The 20,482-nt window shown below is 42.5% G+C and overlaps 1 protein-coding gene across 3 annotated transcripts in view; it reads right to left on the bottom strand.

The window, feature by feature from the left end:
• peak1 (pseudopodium-enriched atypical kinase 1) overlaps positions 1-20,482 on the bottom strand; it is a 121,448-nt gene that overhangs the window by 100,131 nt on the left and 835 nt on the right. The window contains exon 2 of one of the 3 annotated variants that reach the window (XM_037542770.1): positions 14,869-14,969. The exons of the other annotated variants lie outside the window; for them this stretch is intronic. The gene's annotated coding sequence lies outside the window, so the exon portion shown is untranslated. The remainder of the gene's footprint in view (positions 1-14,868; positions 14,970-20,482) is intronic. 3 annotated transcript variants of the gene reach the window in all.

Here is a 20,482-nt window from a genome sequence, read left to right as displayed (position 1 = left end):
TTATTTCACTTGTTAATCATTACAGAACAACGCAGTAAGTTGTAAATGATTTACAGTTTATTAGGTAATTTTACAAGTACTCAATATGAAACTCAACACAATAGTCCAATGCATCCCACACTCGATTGAGCATGTCAGGCGTCACTGAACTCACAGCTCTTTCAGTGCGATCATCGGAGATCATCCAGTGTTGTGGAACCAACAACGAATGCTCTGAGCTGCTGGAGGTTCACTACTGATGAAAATCACATTGCACACTTATGATGGATTCATTCTTATTGAGGTGGAGAACGTGAAACGCTTTCTGCTCAGGAGTCTCCATCTCCTCGCAGACTGAAGGGAGCCATCTTCCAGTGACGGTCAGAAAGTCTATGACCCCTCTTTCAGTTGGTATGTGATTGGTTCCTAGGTGCCTTATGGTTGTAAAAACAAAGCACTTTTAAAACAGATTAATCTTTTTGAAATCACCCTGTATACTGTAGCTTCCAGTAAAAGTGCTTGATAATACTGCAAAATAACTCAAAGCTACTTGAAGTAAAACCCTACATCACTCATACGTTGATCTTCTTGACTCAAGTCTGTGTTTCCCCCCTTGCGATGCAGCCTGGGTTGCCATTTGTGCTGTCCTCTCTCTCTGTCACCTCCTGAGCGAATTGTGATGAAATATTTGGTTTCAAGGTCATTTTAATATTCTGCCATTACCAGTTCTGAAAATGTAAATGCTTTGCTAGACTCTGTCATATCAAAAATATATAGTCTGCTCCATTAACTGCTGTGGCTAATACTGTATTCTCAGTTAAACTGACTGTTTCAGTACGTGAGATGGAAGGAAACGGGTTAGTGGACGGAGGTGGACAGATTATTTCTCTTTGAGAGTTTGAAGGGGTTGAGCTGGTAACTAAGAGTGTAGTGTAATCAGGCAGTGATTCTTGTGAGCAGAGCACTCTCTCTGTTTAAAACATGCTCAGTAACATCACTGGTACAGTTCTTCTCCTCACTTTTTCCTCTGAAATGGCTTTGATGGTAAAACGTCTGGCTAGACGCAGCAGCATCTGACAATAAAGAAAATAGCTTAACACTTTGTTTAACATAGTAAAACCTTCACATGAAGTATTATGTGCTTCATTTAAAACACTCCGAGAACTTGGGAAAGACAGTGAAGAGGAGGAAGACACTGATTCAAGTAGAGCCGATGAATCCCCAGATTGTCAGCGATAGTCTGGCGTATATTTTTTCTAACCACCACATTTTTATTATCAACGTGATGCCTGTTGTATATGCTTTAGTGCTCTGCCACAAGCAAAATGAGTTGTTTTGCCACCACATTTTCTCGTACTGCAACCATGACAACAGAGCTCAGATTGGTCAGCCTGATTTTTGGGCTCAAACTGAAAAACTGCACTACTATAACTTGATATGTATTTTGATTCATCACTCAGTGCAAACAGGCCACTAGAGTTTAAGTGTTTGAGGCATGAACGTTTGTTGACATGGAGTGCTGCTCAGGAGTAGCAGCGGAGCAGGACGCAAGGCAAGCTGTGGCCTGCTCTGGATTTCCTATTAGCTTGTGTAGCTCTACCCGCCCTGCATTCATACACTGGACACACATACATCCATCACGGTGTCAGGAAGTCCCACCTCACTCCCCATCCCTCCCTCTCTCTTTCACTTTTACTTCAAATCTCTAGGGCTGTCTTCTTCTGAATGTGAATCACATCAATGTTCCCCCCTGCACTCATCCATTTCTCTCCCTCTCTCTCATATTTTGCTGATCCCTCACCCTCCCTCTCTCTCTTTCTCTTTCTAATGGGCATGACAGAGGCCCATTGAGACTCAGCGGGAAGGAAGAGGAACTCTATCTCCCTCACTGCAGCTTGATTAGCCTCGCAGTAGATAGGAAGGAAAGGGAAATAAACGCCGCTCATTGAGCTCGCTCTCTCTCCCTCCATCCAACGCCTTTTCCCCTCGGACGGGACGGCTTCCTCCGTGACTAACGGCCGAGATGTTCCCGAAGCCTAGGCCTAAGTGGCTCCAGATGCTCATCAGTCAAAGTTTTACTGGTCTGAAAAACGCCGTCTCCCACGCGGCACGGCTTTATTCTACCCGTACGCAGAGGGCCTGTGGGCGGGAGAGGACCTAAGTCATGATGTGCACAGCTCACACTTTCCTGATCAGGTGGGAGAGAGCGAGAGGGGGGCTTATATAAGGATACTCTGATCTGCTGCTACAGAGAAAACACATTTAACACTCACAGCCTACACAGGCAATTAACACAAACCCACCTGACCCTTCTCCCAGCCTACTCACACGCAGATCAGCCTACAACATCTACTGCTGAGCATCTTGGATTCATGTGCTGAAAGTGGTACTCTGAAAGCAGGTAATATGATTACAAACAATTCGGAAAAAAACTAATCAGGGTGGGCATGATAGTGGGTTCAAAACACAAGACTTACTGGGTATACATGGTTATGCCATTGAAAAAGTCACTGTGCTTCTCCCAGACTGTATGTAGCTAGTCAGAAAAATGACAAAGTACATAACAAAACACAAACTTGTACTTTCTAGCTTATTCATATACAGTGTCAGCTGTTTAAGTGATTAAGTGATACTTTTTTTGATCCCACAACCAGGGAAATTCCACCTCTGCATTTAACCCATCCGTGAAGTGAAACACCACTTACACACTAGTGAACACACACACTAGGGGGCAGTTAGCACACACTTGCCCGGAGCGGTGGGCAGCCCTATCCACGGCGCCCGGGGAGCAGTTGGGGGTTAGGTGTCTTGCTCAAGGACACCTCAGTCATGGACTCTCGGCCCTGGGGATTGAACCGGCATGTTGATGCATCATTTAAGTGTTGCTTTAAAAGGAAAGCACTATGTAATGTTTACATGATGCACACGGTCCTCCTGATTCACTGCAGTTCACCACAGGAAGAACTGGGGGCTACACGGCTTCTACCTTTTCACTACATTGTAAACGCAAACAGATGAATCTGTGACCTGGGATGGAAACTTTACTTAAGTGCTTCTGCTTTTAAGTGCTTCTGCTTTTAATTGGGTATGATTTTGACACAGTACTTAGACTTATCCTTGAGTGCAGGTTCAATAGTATGGATTATATATATTCAAGTACATAAAAATAAAAAGCTACTGAGATTAAATTTGAGGCAGGACATTCACTTAAATTAATAATTAAAGTAACTTTAAGGCTGGACAGACAATGATCACTCTCTACATTGTCTAAACATTGCACTCCTGCTCTTCATCTTCCTCAGCAGCGGATTACATAGTTATCAGTAGTTTTAATTCAGGCGGATATTGGATGTTTTAATAAAAAAGGCAATAAGATGCATGAGAGCTCAACTGATTAGCAACTCAAACATAGAAAAAAGGTACAAATGAAAACAAAAGCAGTACATAAACATAAAACATATGTTTTTCTCTGGGAAAGACTAACTTCAATTTCAATAACACTCAAGTAAGGACAACATCTCTCAAAGATTTAATTCTTAAGAGAAGGAACAAAGTACAATCACTTAAGTATTTCGTACTCCTGACGGAAAATGCAGAAAGTATAATGGTTTGATCAATTGAATAACAATTGAGAGGTTAAGAGATTAAAGAAATAAGCATTAGTTGCAGCTGACTGAACTGTGCAAATCTGGCAAACTTGCCCTTCTGGTTTTCATTCTGAACACACTCAGGGGAGTCTGGCTGCATGTCTCACTCTGTTCCCCTCTGTCTGCTGCAGCTGTACGTACACACACACACACACACACACACACACACACACACACTGTGCTGTCCTCCGGAGCGAGCCATACTGTCACCCATCCAAGAGTTCAAACATCTCAGCACACTCCTTTTCTGTCTCTTTGTTGAACAATCTGTTCTATGAAAAGCCCAGTGCATTCTCAAACACACAAACACACACACCCTCTGCTCAATGCCAAGCTCAGTTCTCAGTGTGGAAGCCAGAAGTTCACAGTGACCTTTATAGTCTTCAGTAACTTGGAACGTTTAGAAAAAACCTCTCTGTTTGTTCATTTGCCTGTGTTTTATATGCACTTTTCCACCACGTTAACGCAGAACAGGGATGTAACCTTACTGCATCACTTAGGGAGGCAACAATACAACTTATTTTGATGTCCTGAATTGTATCACTGCGCATCATACTGTCACAGTATTGGTACATTTCAGTATCAAGATCAGCACTTCCATTTCTCTTAAAGCTTGAACACTGACTGTAGTGTTCCAAACTGAGGTCAAATGTCCCTGCTTAAAATATGCTAAGACAACACTAAACAATAAATAAAAGACACAATTAAACATGTTTTTAAAAGAAAACATTAAAATAAATCACATTTTTCGACCACTCTATTTTTGCCATATCAAAACACTTATTGAATGCTAAAGTTTGAGGTTACACCACTTTACTAACTCTTCTAGTCTGCTTCACTTCAGAATTCACTTATAAAAAAAAAAAAAAAAAAAAAAAAAAAAAAAAAATCAATGAAAGTTTGTTCACACACCCAGAAAATAAGAGCAAGGCCAGAGTGGGCCACTCAGTGACCCACAGAAATGATCAGGGCTTAACAGAGACAGACAGACTGCTCGGCTTGGGCCAACTCAAACACTCCACTAATTCTGCTTTCAAAGCACAAGGACACACCGTCTCTATGGCGATTAGAGGGAAATGAGCTGTCAGTCAGGGGGGAGACAAATAACTGAACTAGCGAGGTTTCTTTCACATTTCGGGGGAGTGACACTCAACCCTGTTCAGATTCGTCATGATGTCACTGTTTTCCTGCTATAAAGAGGCAGAATGGAAAAAGTGCCACAGCGATGACATCACACACTGAGTAAACAGCATCACTTACTATATTTAAACCCGATACTCCCTATGAGCAAAGGAGAATTTTGGCAGGCCCTCTGCATCTCTCTCTCTCTCTCTCTCTCTCTCTCTCTCTCTCTCTCTCTCTTCTGTCTTTGTTAGAGATTTAGTTGAACTGTATGTCATGTATGCACTTGTATTAGCAAAGTGTGTGTTTACACAAAGGTATATAAGTATTGATGGGTGTCAGTATCAGAAGAAAATGCTGGATTGGATGGCAGAGAGAAAAAAAAGAATGAATCTGATCTGATCCAATAATAAAAATATCCTAAAATAGCACATGCTCACATTGTGTGTTGTCATTTTTAGTTGAATATTTCTTCCTGTGGCATAATAGAGTGTTTGACTAGTCTAAGCCCGACAGACTACTTTTAGTGTGCTTTTAAATATCGTTCTTTTTAAATGCACTAAACCCAGTAGCATAAACCTCAAAGGGAACTAGCTGCAAATGCTTTTTTCAATCCTAATGCTTTTTGTGTTCACAATGCAAACTTCAAAGGGATTCTCTTTTTTGTAAGCCATGTTTGAACCTGTGGTAAAATACTTCAATAGATCCAAAAACTCCAAAAGTGGCAAGCAAGCATGCCTAATACCTTCCTTTAACCACAATAAAAATCACTGTAACACATGGCCTCTTGTAGCTTGTTGCTTTAATATACCAGCCCTGCTGCCCAAAGCCACAGGCAGCCACTCTCCAGAGTAGTTTTTCCCTGATTAAGTACTGGACACCTGTGGTTGCACATGTAAGGCTGCACAATAAATGGTATTTTTGCCATAAGTGCAATATGAGTTTCCTCAGTGAACATATTATTATAGGCTGCAATGACACAACAGATCAAATCAACGCACATGTTCATTGGCAGGAATGTAGCATTAGTAGCCCCTTTAGTGCTTCCCTGCACTGGGCTTGATCCCACTCTCCCACGTGGAGAACAGACACAAGCACAGTAACAACTTAAAACCTGGTATGAAATACCATGCCTGGTAGAAATGCTTAAACTGTGATAATTATTCTCACCCTTAGTGTTGTATGTAAAATGTGCAGACTGCATGATAAAATGCACAAAGCAGTAATGATTCCTATCAAGAAAAAATCTGCAATCATCAACGGGAATTTTTTAAGCTGTATACTTTTTTGTAGGGGTTTGCTGAAAATAAAAATACACATTCTTATTCATGTTTGTGGCCTGACTGCAAGTTAGAACAGAAAAACTTATTCAGGGAATCTTGACTGTTTTTACACTGAACCACCTCATGCAACTCATTCACATTTAACAGACAACAGATTTTCCACAAGGGGCGCCTTTAACAGTCAAATAACCTGTGATTTGCGTCAGTGACACAGCATTATTTATTTAGCCTTACAGTGCACAAAAAGTTTTATTTTGCACAATACTGAATGGTGCTTTAATAACTTTTATAACTATAATTCAGTACTTGCAGCTACTCTCAGTCAGAGACACACTACTTTAATAAAAATTTTTTTGATTTTCATATCATCATCATGACATCCAACAGCTTTTTCGAACATTGCATTTTACTGTGAAAGACCAAAAGCACTGTTTTTAACCATAAATTAAGTCATTTTTAAAGAAACATTATCGGACCAGTATTGACTGATATTCAAGGTTATAACACTAGTATTGTGTGATATCTACATACAATTCAAAGGTCTTCAAAGTTTAGAACTCTTGTAATAAAAATCATATATGTAGATAAATGTAAATGATATGACATTAATAATATAAGAAATAAACACAACAAACATGGTAAAAAGATTAATAAAAAAAGAGAGAGAATATGGTATCCACAGCTCTAGCAGTAGCAAAATTAGAATAAATAGCACCAACGCTATGGCCTCTCTATTCCTAGTCTGCACAGGACTGCATTGGGTCCAAAGGAAGGCTCGTCACAGTGAATGCAGCCACCCATGGAAATGGTCAATGTGTTTATGCCTGGCAGTAATTACGGTTTGGTAGACTACCAAGCCCTTAATGTCCCCTCACAGACAGTCACAGACAGACAGACAGACAGCCAGCCAGCCAGCCAGCCAGCCAGCCAGCCAGCCAGCCAGCCAGCCAGCCAGCCAGCCAGCCAGCCAGCCAGCCAGCCAGCCAGCCAGCCAGCCAGCCAGCCAGACAGACAGACAGACAGACAGACAGACAGACAGACAGACAGACAGACACACATACACACACACACATACACACACACACACAGAGAACACCCAAGCACATCCCCAAAGAGTCCAGGACAATAATCGCCACCTCCCTGAATGGCATCTCTGAGGAATCATTAGCACTGATCTTTGAAGAGAGGGGGGATGATGCAGGGTCCTGTATTCACAGCCGCACACGCTGCACTAAGGGATATGCTTGGATGGTTTGAGGAGAACTGGATCATTACCATAAAAAATGTGCAAAGAGAATGAATAGCATGTTAGCTGACAGTCGACTGAAGCACCAGAGTAATAAGTGTAGTATAATTAGAAGAAACTGTCAGCTGATGATGTAAAAACCCTTCTGCAGGCACACATTACTGAGCCAATGTAGTTAATGCTCGAGGTCAGGCAACATAGAATGAATTCTGAGCAACAAGTGAAGATGAAAGTAATCACTGTGAGATCTCCATAGAGGGCTTCTGTAATCATGACCTACATTGTTAATGAAGATATTTCAAAGAACGGCTTTTCTCCCTGGGCTAAGTGATCAGAGCGATCAGCAGATATCAGTGCAAAACCCACACTGACCACATCCTCTAACAGTTAAGTTGGCATTTTGGAAAGCTGCTCTCTGGTCAGCTTGAAGCTTCTTTAGACAGAAGAGGAATGCTTCAGTATCACATGGCTGGAGCATCGCCACGAACAGCATCAGACATGCCTTACACATACCACAGTCAGAAACAAACACACGCACACACACACCTCTTTCTCTCAAACACTACATGCTTCTCAATGCCAAGCCCCACCTGTCCAGCCAAATAAGGAAACCTGAGTCAGAGCACATTACTGAGCACTGTAAGGATGCCAAGACCTCTCTCTCTCTCTCTCTCTCTCTCTCTCTCTCTCTCACACACACACACACACACACACACACACACACACACAAACAGTGCCAGGATCCTGAGGAGGCATCCATAGGCCACAGGACAGAGCTTCTCTGGCTACTTCCTGTTGGGGCCTGCAGATTTCTGACTCAGCATTTTCCCTCCACACAGGGTAAGAGGCCAAAACATGGTCCTGAAATTTACTCCGAGTCTGTTCTGTTAAATGTGCTCAAAAGTCTGATAAAAAGCATTCATCTCTCTGTGATTATGGCAGCATGCCATCGAGTGATTGTGTGTGTGTGTGTGTGTGTGTGTGTGTGTGTGTGTGTGTGCGCATGTACATACACACACACACACACACACACACACAGCTCAAAAAACTTAAAGGAACACTTTGAAAACACATTAGATCTCAATGGGGAAAAAAAAAAAATTATGCAGACTATCTTCCCTGATATGGACTGGGTAATGTGTTAAGAATGATGGAAATAAAATTATCACCCTACAGAGGGTTGAATTCAAAGACACCCCGAAAATCAAAGCAAAAAGATGATTCAGCAGGCAAGTCCACTTAGCCAAAATTCCACTACAGCAACTCAAAATGGTACTCAATAGTTTGTATGGCCTCCACGTGCTTGTATGCATGCTTGACAATGTCAGGGCATGCTCCTAATGAGACAACGAATGGTGTCCTGGGGGATCTCCTCCTGGATACTGAGCTCCTGGACAGTCTGAAGTGCAACCTGGCGGCATCGGATGAACCGAAACATAATGTCCCAGAGGTTTTTTACTGAATTTAGGTCAGGCGAGTGGGGGGTGCAGTTAAAGGTATCAATTCCTTTATCCTCCAAGAACTGCCTGCATACTCTCGCCCCATGGGCTGGCACTGTCGTGCACCAGGAGGAACCCAGGACCCACTGCACCAGCGTAGGGTCTGACAATGGGTCCAAGGATTTCATCCCGACACCTAATAGCAGTCAGGGTGCATTTGTCTAGCCTGTAGAAGTCTGTGCGTCCTTCCAGGGATATGCCTCCTCAGACCATCACTGATCCACCACCAAGTCCGGTGCTCTATGGCAAATGGCATTTGAGCTCTACAATGTTGACCAGTGAGCACAGGGCCCACTACAGGATGTCAGGCCCTTAGGCCACCCTCATTAAGCCTGTTTCTGATTGTTTGGCAGATACATTCACACCAGTGGCCTGCGAGTTCATTTTGTAGGGCTTAGGCAGTGCTCATCCTGTTCTGCTGTACTGGTCCTGCTGAGGGGTTAAGGACCTTCTACGGCCTTGTCCAGTTATATTAGAGTAACTGCCTTTCACCTGGAATCTCCTCCATACTCTTAAGACTGTGCTGAGAGACACAGCAAACCTTCTGGCAATGGCAAGTATTGATGTGCCATCCTGCAGGAGTTGGACTACCTGTGCAACCTCTGTAGGGTCCAGGTAAAGATGAGGAGGGACAAAATGTCAATGGCATTCACCTATTAAAACATTCCTGTTTTGGGAGCGCCTCATTTTTGCTCCTCTAGTGTACCTGTTATTAATTTCATTAACACCAAAGCAGCTGAAACTGATTAACAACCCCCCCATATTGACCAGATAAATAACCCAAAAGTTGAATTGAGTTGGTGCTATACTATGATTTAAAAATGTTCCTGTAATTTTTTTGAGCAGTGTATGTATATATTTATGTACACTCACTGGCCACTTTATTAGGTGTTCAATTGCTTGTTAACACAAATAGCTAATCAGCCAATCACATTTAAGGCATGTAAAGGTGGTCAAGACAACTTGCTTGAAGTGCAGACCGAGCATCAGAATGAGGAAGAAAGGTGATTTCAGTGACTTTGAACATGGCATGGTTGTTGGTGCCGGACGGGCTGGTCTGAGTATTTCAGAAACTGCTGATCTACTGGGATTTTCACGTACGACCATCTCTAGGGTTTACAGAGAATTGTTCGAAAAAGAGGAAATATCCAGTGAGCGGTCAGTTGTGTGGATGAAAATGCCTTGTTGATGTGAGAGGTCAGAGGAGAATGGGCAGACTGGTTTGAGATGATAGAAAGGCAACAGGAACTCAAATAACCAACCTGTTACAACCAAGGAATGCAGAATACCATCTCTGAACGCACAACACGTCGAACCTTGAAGGAGATGAGCTACAGCAGCAGAAGACCACACCGGGTGCCACTCCTGTCAGCTAAGAACAGGAAACTGAAACTACAATTCGCACCGGCTCACCGAAATTAGATAATAGAATATAGGAAAAATGTTTCCTGGTGTGACGAGTCTCGATTTCAGCTGCGTCATTCAGATGGTAGGGTCAGAATTTGGCGTAAAAAACATAAAGGCATGGATCCATCTTGCACTGTGTCAACGGTTCAGGCTGGTGGAGGTGGTGTAATGGTGTGGGCGATATTTTCTTGGCACACTTTGGGCCCCTAAGTACCAATTGAGCATAGTTTACATGCCGCAGCCTACCTGAGTATTGTTGCTGACCATGTCCATCCCTTTATGACCACAGTGTACCCATCTTCTGATGGCTACTTCCAGCAGTATAATGCACCATGTCACAAAGCTCATATCATCTCAAACTGGTTTCTTGAACATGACAATGACTTCACTGTACTCCAATGGCCTCCACAGTCACCAGATCACAATCCAATAGAGCACACTCGGGACGTGGTGGAACAGGAGATTCGCATCATAGATGTGCAGCCAACAAATCTGCAGCAACTGCGTGATGCTATCATGTCAATATGGACCAAAATCTCTGAGGAATGTTTCCAACACCTTGTTGAAAGTATGCCATGAAGAATTAAGGCAGTTCTGGAGGCAAAAGGGGATCCAACCTTTTACTAGCAAGGTGTGCTTAATAAAGTAGCCGGTGAGTGTACGTGTGTGTGTGTGTGTGTGTGTGTGTGTGTGTGTGTGTGTGTGTGTGTGTGTGTGTGTGTGTGTGTGTGTGTGTGTGTGTGTGTGTGTATAACCAGGCCTGTCACAATACATCAAACTGGATCCTAACTGTGTTGTATAATAATTATATAAGAACTTATTTGAACTTAAATTCTTTTTTAAAATAAAAACTAACACACCATTTGCTTCCAGTGCCTGTTTTAGTGCCCACATGAATGCCATTTCTAAACATACTGGACAATGTAACAGAAATATAATTTATTGCCAGCCTTGTTTAGGAGCATTTGCTTAGTGGAAGAGGCAAAGGAATATGCTACAATACGCTGGTTTGTGTACAAGTGACAAACCACAGCCCTGACAGAATATACACCGCAAACACACCCTCTCCAAAGCCTGTCTAAATGGAGTCATGTTCCCCTACCCTCACCTCAACTTTCCCTGCAGCCCACCACTGTTGCTGTGCCAACCGTGGCTGCATGCCCACAACTGCACATGACCTGTTAACCACCTACACACTCGCACACTCCAACTCACAAACATGCATTCCCACTCCTGTTACACAGCACTTGCTTATTATATACCATTCTCAGACGAGGACGTCACACCAACACACACACACCCACACCCACACCCACACATGCTATAACCCACACACCCATCCCCCTCAGCCTACATCTCAGAGCATGTGGTTGAACGGAGGACAACAATGATCACCTGCATGAGTTGTGTTGCGTTTTCAGTGGATGAACTACAGGCTTTATGCAATCACTGCTTCCTGAGTCCATCAGCTAAAAGCATTAAACAAAAGCAACTTAGCCAACAGCCAGAAATAGAGACAACACAGATCAAACACACAGTATCGGTATCAGGTTGATAGCAGCAGAAAATGCCGAAACTGTTATCAGAGGGTAAAAGTCTGAATCTGATTCATTTTTGTGATGAATTCATCCTGAAACAGCACACACTCATTCAGAGCCCTGTTGGTGACATGCAATATAAATAAAAATAATGCCTTATTAATGCATGGGAACAAGGTCCTGATGCAGGGCCATGACTTAGTAAGGCGCGGGAACCAGATCATGCCTTACTAAGTCATGGACACGCATTAGGATCTCGTTCCCACACCTTACAAGTCGTGACAACAACTTAATTATCTCGTTCCAACGCCTTACTAAGTCGTGGCCACACATTGTTTTTATTCATATGGAATATCAAAAATGTCGTCTTTGTAGTGTATTCAATTGAATATAGGTTGAAAAGGATTTGCAAATCATCGTATTCTGTTTTTATTTATGTTTTACACAACGTCCCAACTTCATTGGAATTGGGGTTGTACAAAAAGGGCACAATTAGTCCTGTTTAACTGGTCGTAGTGCAGATCAATATGCTAAACATTGAATAAACATCACTGCATTCATAGATTTTTGCTTTATTTTTTTTGTATCACAATATTATATTTTTGCCATATCACGCACCCCTAACAGACACCATGCCTATTGATTCAAAATTTTTTTTCCTAGTTAAACTTCTAAAGATTCAGGGAAAATATACAAATATTTCAAGTGCCTATCTGTTGCTCTGAGCACAGAGCTAAGCTGCCTCATACATAACATTTAGCTAGAGATTAGGCCATTTAGGCCAGGCTGACCTTCATCATTCTACAAAAAGGGGGGGTTCTCTGGAGACTGCAATTCTCCTGCATTAATTAGCCTGCTGCGTACTATTACAAACAGCACTATCAGTACCGCTCATATCAGTGCTCCACTACCTAATACGTTGCCCTCTCAGAGGTCAGAAGATCAAAAGCATTCTTGAATAAATGCAATATAAACGTTTCTCCAGTGCCTCGGCTGCAGTCAATGAATATTAGCAATGCACCAATCAAATCTCCTGGAATTCCCTGTGGAACAAAGCCTTCACAGCCTGTGCTCAGTGTGACAGGGCTCAGAGCGAGCCTGTAGTAAAAAACAGTTCATGAGAGAGTGATCAGCTGGTGCAGAGAGAGAGAGAGAGAGAGAGAGAGAGAGAGAGAGAGAGAGAGAGAGAGAGAGAGAGAGAGAGAGAGAGAGCGAGAGAGAGCGCGAGAGAGAGCGCGAGGGAGAGCGCGAGGGAGAGCGCGAGAGAGAGAGAGAGAGAGCGAAAAAGAGAGACCTAAAGAGGAGCTAAATTTAGTGTGTGTCTCTGTGCCTGGCGTGCTCAGGGCAGGGAGGGTCTGAGACCACTGCTGAACAACAGCAAACACACTGCTTAGTTTAATTCTCAGGACAGGCTCTGAGGCCCAACACGCACCATTAAATCTGAAATATTGTTTTCAGTTATGGTTCATTTATAACACTCAGTTATTAATAACAAACAGACGGCTCACGTCTCTGTGTTGTTCTGCTTTTTCATTCTGGTCACTGCTCTCAAAGATCTTCAGAACTCAAAGAGTTCAGATTTCTTAAAGCAGAACGGCTTCCTGCCCTCCGCAGTGTACACCCACCAGAAGGGCACCAGTATCAGCCGCCTCAGGGAGAAAAGCATCTTTTTCTGTGAACACCCAGGTAACATGCAGAAGGCCCTGGATGTCTGGATGAGCAGGAATGTTGTATTTTTCTGCTGCTATGGTAATCCCTGCCGGGAACAGTAAAAGTGGAAGAATGTGGAGGGGAAAAAAAGGAGAAGAGAAACACAGAAGAAGAAGGAGAAACAGAGTCAACCTGCTACAGCGATCAGATTCAAGAATTATGTGGCTCATAGAAATACAGCGTGCGCACACACACTTTAAAGGGGTCAGATAAAAGTACTTTTAACTTTCATTTTAACATCATACAAGGTTAGAAACATCATAAGCAAGTCAACTTGTGAGATTAAGATTAATAGACCCTTATTAGTCCCACAACGGGGAAATTTCACCTATCCATGAAGTGAAACACCACATACACTCTAGTGAGCACACACACACCAGGGGGCAGTGAGCACACTTGCCCAGAGCGGTGGGCAGCCCAATCCGCAGTGCCCGGGGAGCAGTTGGGGGTTAGGCGTCTTGCTCAAGGACACCTCAGTCATGTGCTGTCGGCTCTGGGGATCGAACCGGTGAACCTTCCGGTCACAAGGCTGGATCCCTAACCTCCAGCCCACGACCGCCCCCAGATAATTTAAGTTTGTGAGATCTGAGGCGACTGCAACATGAGTTAATTCTCTTATCAATTAATTAAAATTATTAGCTGTGACCAACAATTTGTCATGTTTTTGTTCATTGTATGAAAAAAAAAAAAAGGACAAGCCATAAGTAGCCGAACTAGCTGATTAGTTAGCTCTTGCTGCCAATGCTCAGCAACTCCCAAATGACAACAAATACCTTTAGCTCAAACAAATGAACATCACTCTCCGTTGCCCTCTCAAGATGTTACAGCAAAGGTTTTTTACTGTTGATTTTGTAAGATCAATGATGTGTCTCAATGTATGTTTTCTGCTTTCTTTTATTAGCATGCACTCGGCTCAATCTAGTGAATGTAAACATTCTTCACACTTTTATTTGTCGTGATGTAAAAATTTGACTGTGAACACTAACAATTACGTTCATCCCAAATAAGTCTGAATAGGTGACTACATAATAACGTATGTTGTAATATATCATTGTAACAGGCCTAGTACTGATTTAGGCGTATGGTTGGTATGAGGCTTAACTGGATAGCTACATCATGTCGTAGTTGATCCTCTACATTTTGGATGACGAGAAAACTGTCCATTTGATTTTTGGCTAAACTTTTTTTTTGTTTTGCTTTTTTGACTTAAACAGTGAGAGTTTATCTTCTCAGTGCAGGAAGTAGAGATTCTGGAACTAATCACTGATAACTTAGACCAAGGACCCAGAGTCTCTACTAACATATAACTCAGAAAGGCATAGGTATCAGGCAGTGGTATTCGGCAGGTGTGCATGTCTCGCTATGGCCTTAGGTCTATACTTAAACCTGACTCTGTGAGTGGGTGAAGGTCTGGTGTGGGAGATGCGTATCACATACCAAACACCTGAGGCCAAACGCTCCCACAGTGCGACAGCAGCTTCCCTGGCTATGTTTTTCTTTCTTCGAGAATTCCAGTCTGCCAGCGCTTCTCACACCATCTACATAACACATCGTGAGTGAATGTGAGCGGGAGTGATTTATCTGACTGTTGTGTCTATTCTTACTCTGCTCCTCACACCAATGTGAATACTGTAAAGCAGGCCAAATACACAACTGTCATTTTACAAACACAAATATTACCACACATTACAGTATAAAATTATACTTAATGTCACCAGTTATTGCGTATCACCTTTTAACAATAATCGTGTGTATCAGCTTGAATACCAGTCTGTAAGTGTTGGGACAACACTGGAATTCCCTACTTCCAGAGAGTACTTTGAAAATGACTGATATTCAAAGTCATTTCTGTTACCACATGAAGGGGGATCTCTATTAACAGCAAGTCTTACACTGAGCGATTTTAACATAACTATTGTCATAGCCACATTAAATGTAATAATTTAAAACAATATCTAACAACACGTCACCCACAAGCAGCAAGAGCTTATAAATGACAGCGTAACACTATATCAGAAAAGTTTGCAAGTGAAAATGTTTTGTTTTGAAAGTCAAATATGGTCAAAAATCATAAATATGTGCCAGCCACACATACAGTTACACAGCAAAGTTTATTGCAAAAACCTTGTAATTTAATTTACAACTTGCTTTCATTAACTGTGTTACCACTGCTACCACAATGGTAATTTCCTCTAATGACCGAGTGGGATGCTATCATCAAGCTAGTGGTGGTGCACATCACCCCTTTATTTTAGGTCTAAATTAAACACACACATATGTTTAGATTTGACCGATATGTCAAACCAATGACTGTAATCATGTTGCACAAATTACTGATGACACTAGAGCTGGTAGCTGTTTATTGGTGCTGATTGTAAGCAAATTTGCAGTTGTAACTGCATTGGACGGCATAATTAACAGAATGTCCATTCTCTAAAATGCACTGACACATTTCTACAGTGTATCATATATTTTGGACTGCAAGGGGCAAGAGAGAGCTGCTTTCAATATAAACAAACAAACAAACAAACAAACAAACAAACAAACAAACAAACCCCATGTGAGTGCATGGTCTAAAAAAAGACACAAATCCTGACTGGGAGGCTGCTCCCAGAGAAAACACAGACACTAACGTGTAAGCTAGCTTTGTTCTTGCTTATGGTTTGGTAATTGTTGCTATATCATTATAGGTTTTCCGATATCGTTTAAGCCCTCAAACGAGACAAACATGATTATGTCAGTGCATCCTAAAGCTGTGGACAGTGTGTTTTCTGCTACCTGAAATCGCCCAACATGACTGGACATTGCCATTAAATCTATCGGTGTTTCACGATACTCACGATCATCAAGCCAAGTAAATAAATCAATATCTTTGACAACACTGGTCTATAAACACCTCATTTTGTTGCATCTTAATCGACAATGCTGGCTGTGTGTGGAAAGCACTCTTGCGGTTTCCTTCTAGAGCTGTGGCTCTACAAGTTAGCAGGCAGAAAGTTAAGGTCTGGGTGATGAGATTTACACACCAGTTAGGGGCAGTTGTGGGCTGGAGGTTGGGGAACAAGCCCTGTGACCGGTTCAACCCCCAGGGCTGACAGCACATGACTGAAGTGTCCATGAGCAAGACACCTAACCCCCAATTGCTCCCCGGGTGCGGTGGATAGGGCTGCCCACCGCTCCGGGCAAGTGTGCTCACTGCCCCCTAGTGTGTGTGTCTATTCACTAGTGTGTATGTGGTGTTTCACTTCACGGATGGGTTAAATACGGAGGTGGAATTTCCCCGTTTGTGGGATTAATAAAGTATCACTTAACTTAACACCGAGGACAGGTGAGAAGTCTAAGAAACTTCCTCTCTTTCTAGCTCAGTCTCAGTATCTGCCTGCTACTCTAAACCAGCTGCACTGAGTCTCTTAAATCACACTGATGAGGAAGGTGAATACACACACACACACACACACACACACACACACACACAGCAGGTCTAAACACCCTGAAACAGTATAAAGTAGAAACTCTGGCTGCTGTGAGCTGAAAGAAGACACCTCACAGTAAAAAGTGGGAAAAAAATAGGCACAACTTCAATAACCCAGACAGGATCTACAGCCAACTTGCCAGGGAGCAGATAAGGATACTTTCTAGAACTCTTACATAAAATCATTTGCAAATAAATATGGCCTAGATTTTTTTAAACAATAATTGGAGATGGCTATCTTGCCAAAACTGCTTTTTATAAACTTCAGTGAGGCACAGGGGGGAGGTACGAATTTAAACAGCTGTCCTAAATACCACCGTACACCTATTGATCCATTACATCCACTGTGTTTCATCGGTGAATGAAAATCATAGAAGCAGCAATTCCGATGACGAACAGCCCACGTTTTACAATAGGGCATGACTCACAGACTTCACACACACACACACACACACACACACACACACACACAAACAGAGCTGCCGAAAAAGTACAATGAGGCAGGCAGGCACTCATTTCCCATTACTTCAGGATTATAATTTTACACAGCACCAGAGAGAGTGAGGGAGCGAGGAAAGAGAGCAAGAGAGAGAATTTGCACAAGGAAATCTCACCAGGAGACCCAAGTTCCAATTACATTAATCAAACAAGGCCTGCGCTCATTTGAATGTGCTATTAAATACATTCACAATCTGCTTGATTCTCCATTTATTGAGGATGATAATTTCACTGACACATGCATGAGCAATAATGCGGGAAAGATCAATCATCCAGAATTATTCATCATTTCTCATTGATCACAGTATCTGGTTAAGTGTCACAGTGTCTCCTGTACAGAGAAGACGCTTTGGCACATTTTAATGCACAATTATTGTTTACTGGTTAAAACATACTGGACATGAATTAAACATGTTAGACAAAAAATAAAACATGAGACTTGGCCTGTGCGAAAGTTATGGCACATCTAATGTATTATGTTTTGGTTACACGCACGTTTTTTTTTTTCTGGTTAATTTCAGCAAATACCGTGCACTAAAATGTAAGTGTGTTCTCTGTGGAGGACGTGCAACTTATTTCCACTTAGAAAATCAACAAAGCATGTAATTTAAGGGGGTGTCTAAACTTTTGCCTGCGAGTGTGAACGGATGCAGGAAAAGGAACGCTTCTATCGCTTTCTTTTTTGTCCGTTTCTGGGAATAGTTCTGGGTCTCTTGGATCACATTACCATTCCGAGATGAGCTGCTGCAGCGTTAGACAGCTCAACGGAGAGCGATGTACGCAAATGTATGTTTCCATCATGTCGCATTTACAATCCTAAATCTGAACAATGGCCAGTGCAAAACGATCACAAGTTTAGCACCTCGACTGGCATCTATTAAGCAGACCTACCACATAAATGCCCTTTTGGTTCTGACAAATCACAAAAGCCTGCTTTGGCTGAAGGACCTCTGACTCTCCATACAGAGATAGCGGAGGTATCCTGTGACCTGGCATTGAATTCCAGCTGCGTCATCTGGCTGAGAGGAAATGCAGTGGTTTCAGATTCCTCTTCCTTTGAGAGTAAATGACCAATTTGGTGTTTAATTGCATATTATAAGCTTCTCCTCCAAGCATGTTGATACACTTAGGGTCACATCCTCATGGTTAGCGGTTGATACATAGCAGCCAACTTTACAAGGAAGCCTGTGCAGGCTTTGGCTTCAGTGAGGTTAGAATTTGGCACTATTTAAAAATCAAAGGCACAGCTCATAAAATGTATTAAAATGCCTGAGCCCCACTTCCTCTGATCATGCTGCTGCTGCTGCTGCTGACCGGGACAGGAAATACAGTTCTTAATCAGCTCCTTTCAGCCCCAGGCCTTTCGCTCTCTGACAACTGCATCCATTTCCCTCTGGAAAGGAACACAATTACAACAGCATATGCCTTGCACTGTGATCTTAAACAGCAAAGCTTATCGCTTCTTTTCATTTGTTGGTTTTCATGATATCAAAGAAACAGTGACTTCAAAACACTAAACAGGCTTTTTTGCAGCTTATTGTCCACATATGGATTGTATCAACTGGGGATCGAACAGCAGATTATGAAATTTTAACAACATTTATATACTGTTAACATCTCTCTCTCTCTCACACACACACACACACACACACACACACACACACAGTGTGTGTGAATTTCATGATGAATGGAGCAAAAGAAATAGCGCAAAATGACTTGGAAAGATGTCTGGTTCCATTGACTTGCATTAAAACTACAGTATGTTTTTTCTTTCTCCTGTAAAGTTCTAATTTTAGAGGTTCTCTTCCGACAACAGCGATATACTCACTCACACACACACACACACACACACACACACACACACACACACAAAACATATAAAAACACACTTTGTGGATGTAGCTGTTAAAGCTGCTGTAGAGCGACTGTTGCTCATCACTGACATTCTTCTGATCAACCCTTTTTTTCCCCCAAAAAAGTAGCAGATATCCGACACTTTTAAATACCGTATTAGGAATGTGTGGCATTCGTGTGCGCATATTTTTATTCTTACGTGGGTGCAGGAGGCCCAGCTCACTCATTTGCTTGCTTTTGCTCTCTCCCTCTCCTAGGCACCCCCCTGCAGGCCCCTGGGTCACACCTGTTCTGTGGCTTTGAGTTTTGAGAGATGGGGCAGAGGGTGCAGGAAGGGCAGGGAAAGTTCAAACAGCCTGGTGTCACATAACAATCTCCTTACGGAACCAGCCGAACCACACTGTCCATCACAGCACGACAAATGCGTCTGCGTTGGCAAACTACCCCAAATCGCACCAACACGTAGCAATTACATCAACAATTACAGTGTTTAATGTCACAGAATAACTTCAACCTTCTTGACCATCCAAACAGATATAAAGGTCTTAGAAGAGAGGATGAGGCAGACAGTAGAAAGATAATGCGTGGGAGGACAGGTGGGCAACCTGGACTTCCAGCCTAATCTTACCGAAAAAGCCAGCAGGATTGATCTCAGCCTTACAGCAAAGAGCTCCACTTATAGCCAAGACAAATGTGAATAACCCGTAGATGAGAACATACTCATATAAAAGTATGACTGTTTCTCACTGTCGTGGAACAGCACATGTTTCTCACAGAGCAGGTAAAGATGTAAACATTAAGAGTCATTAATCAGTCCTGTCATAACGCATCCACTCACATCATGACTCAGCAGGTAGACCACTAGTCAAAGGCGACGGCTTTCACACAGCCAGCCCGTGCGGCGAGGCTATTTCAGAGTTTTCCTGCAATTTCATTGATGGCTGCGTTTGCAGTGCAATTTCTCCAGTATATTTTCTCTCAACCACAACAGCTTCAGGGAGCAGGCATAACCACCAAATAACAACCGTCTGTCATCAGCACCTCTATGCAGTTGGCAGGTATTCTTCTATGATCAACACAAAAACAATTACATACAGAATAACACAAAGTCATCTACAATACCTCTGACAGGCTGAGGAGAAGGGGGGTCTTTCCCACTGCCAAAAAAAAAGCTCATGTGATTTAATTGGATAAAGATCTGATCAAAGTGACTGTGCACCATATAAC

This window comes from Pygocentrus nattereri, chromosome 11 (assembly GCF_015220715.1).
Source record: "Pygocentrus nattereri isolate fPygNat1 chromosome 11, fPygNat1.pri, whole genome shotgun sequence".
Classification (NCBI taxonomy): domain Eukaryota; kingdom Metazoa; phylum Chordata; class Actinopteri; order Characiformes; family Serrasalmidae; genus Pygocentrus; species Pygocentrus nattereri.
Note: the sequence above shows the minus strand (reverse complement) of the source record. Positions and strands in the feature narration are given on the sequence as shown.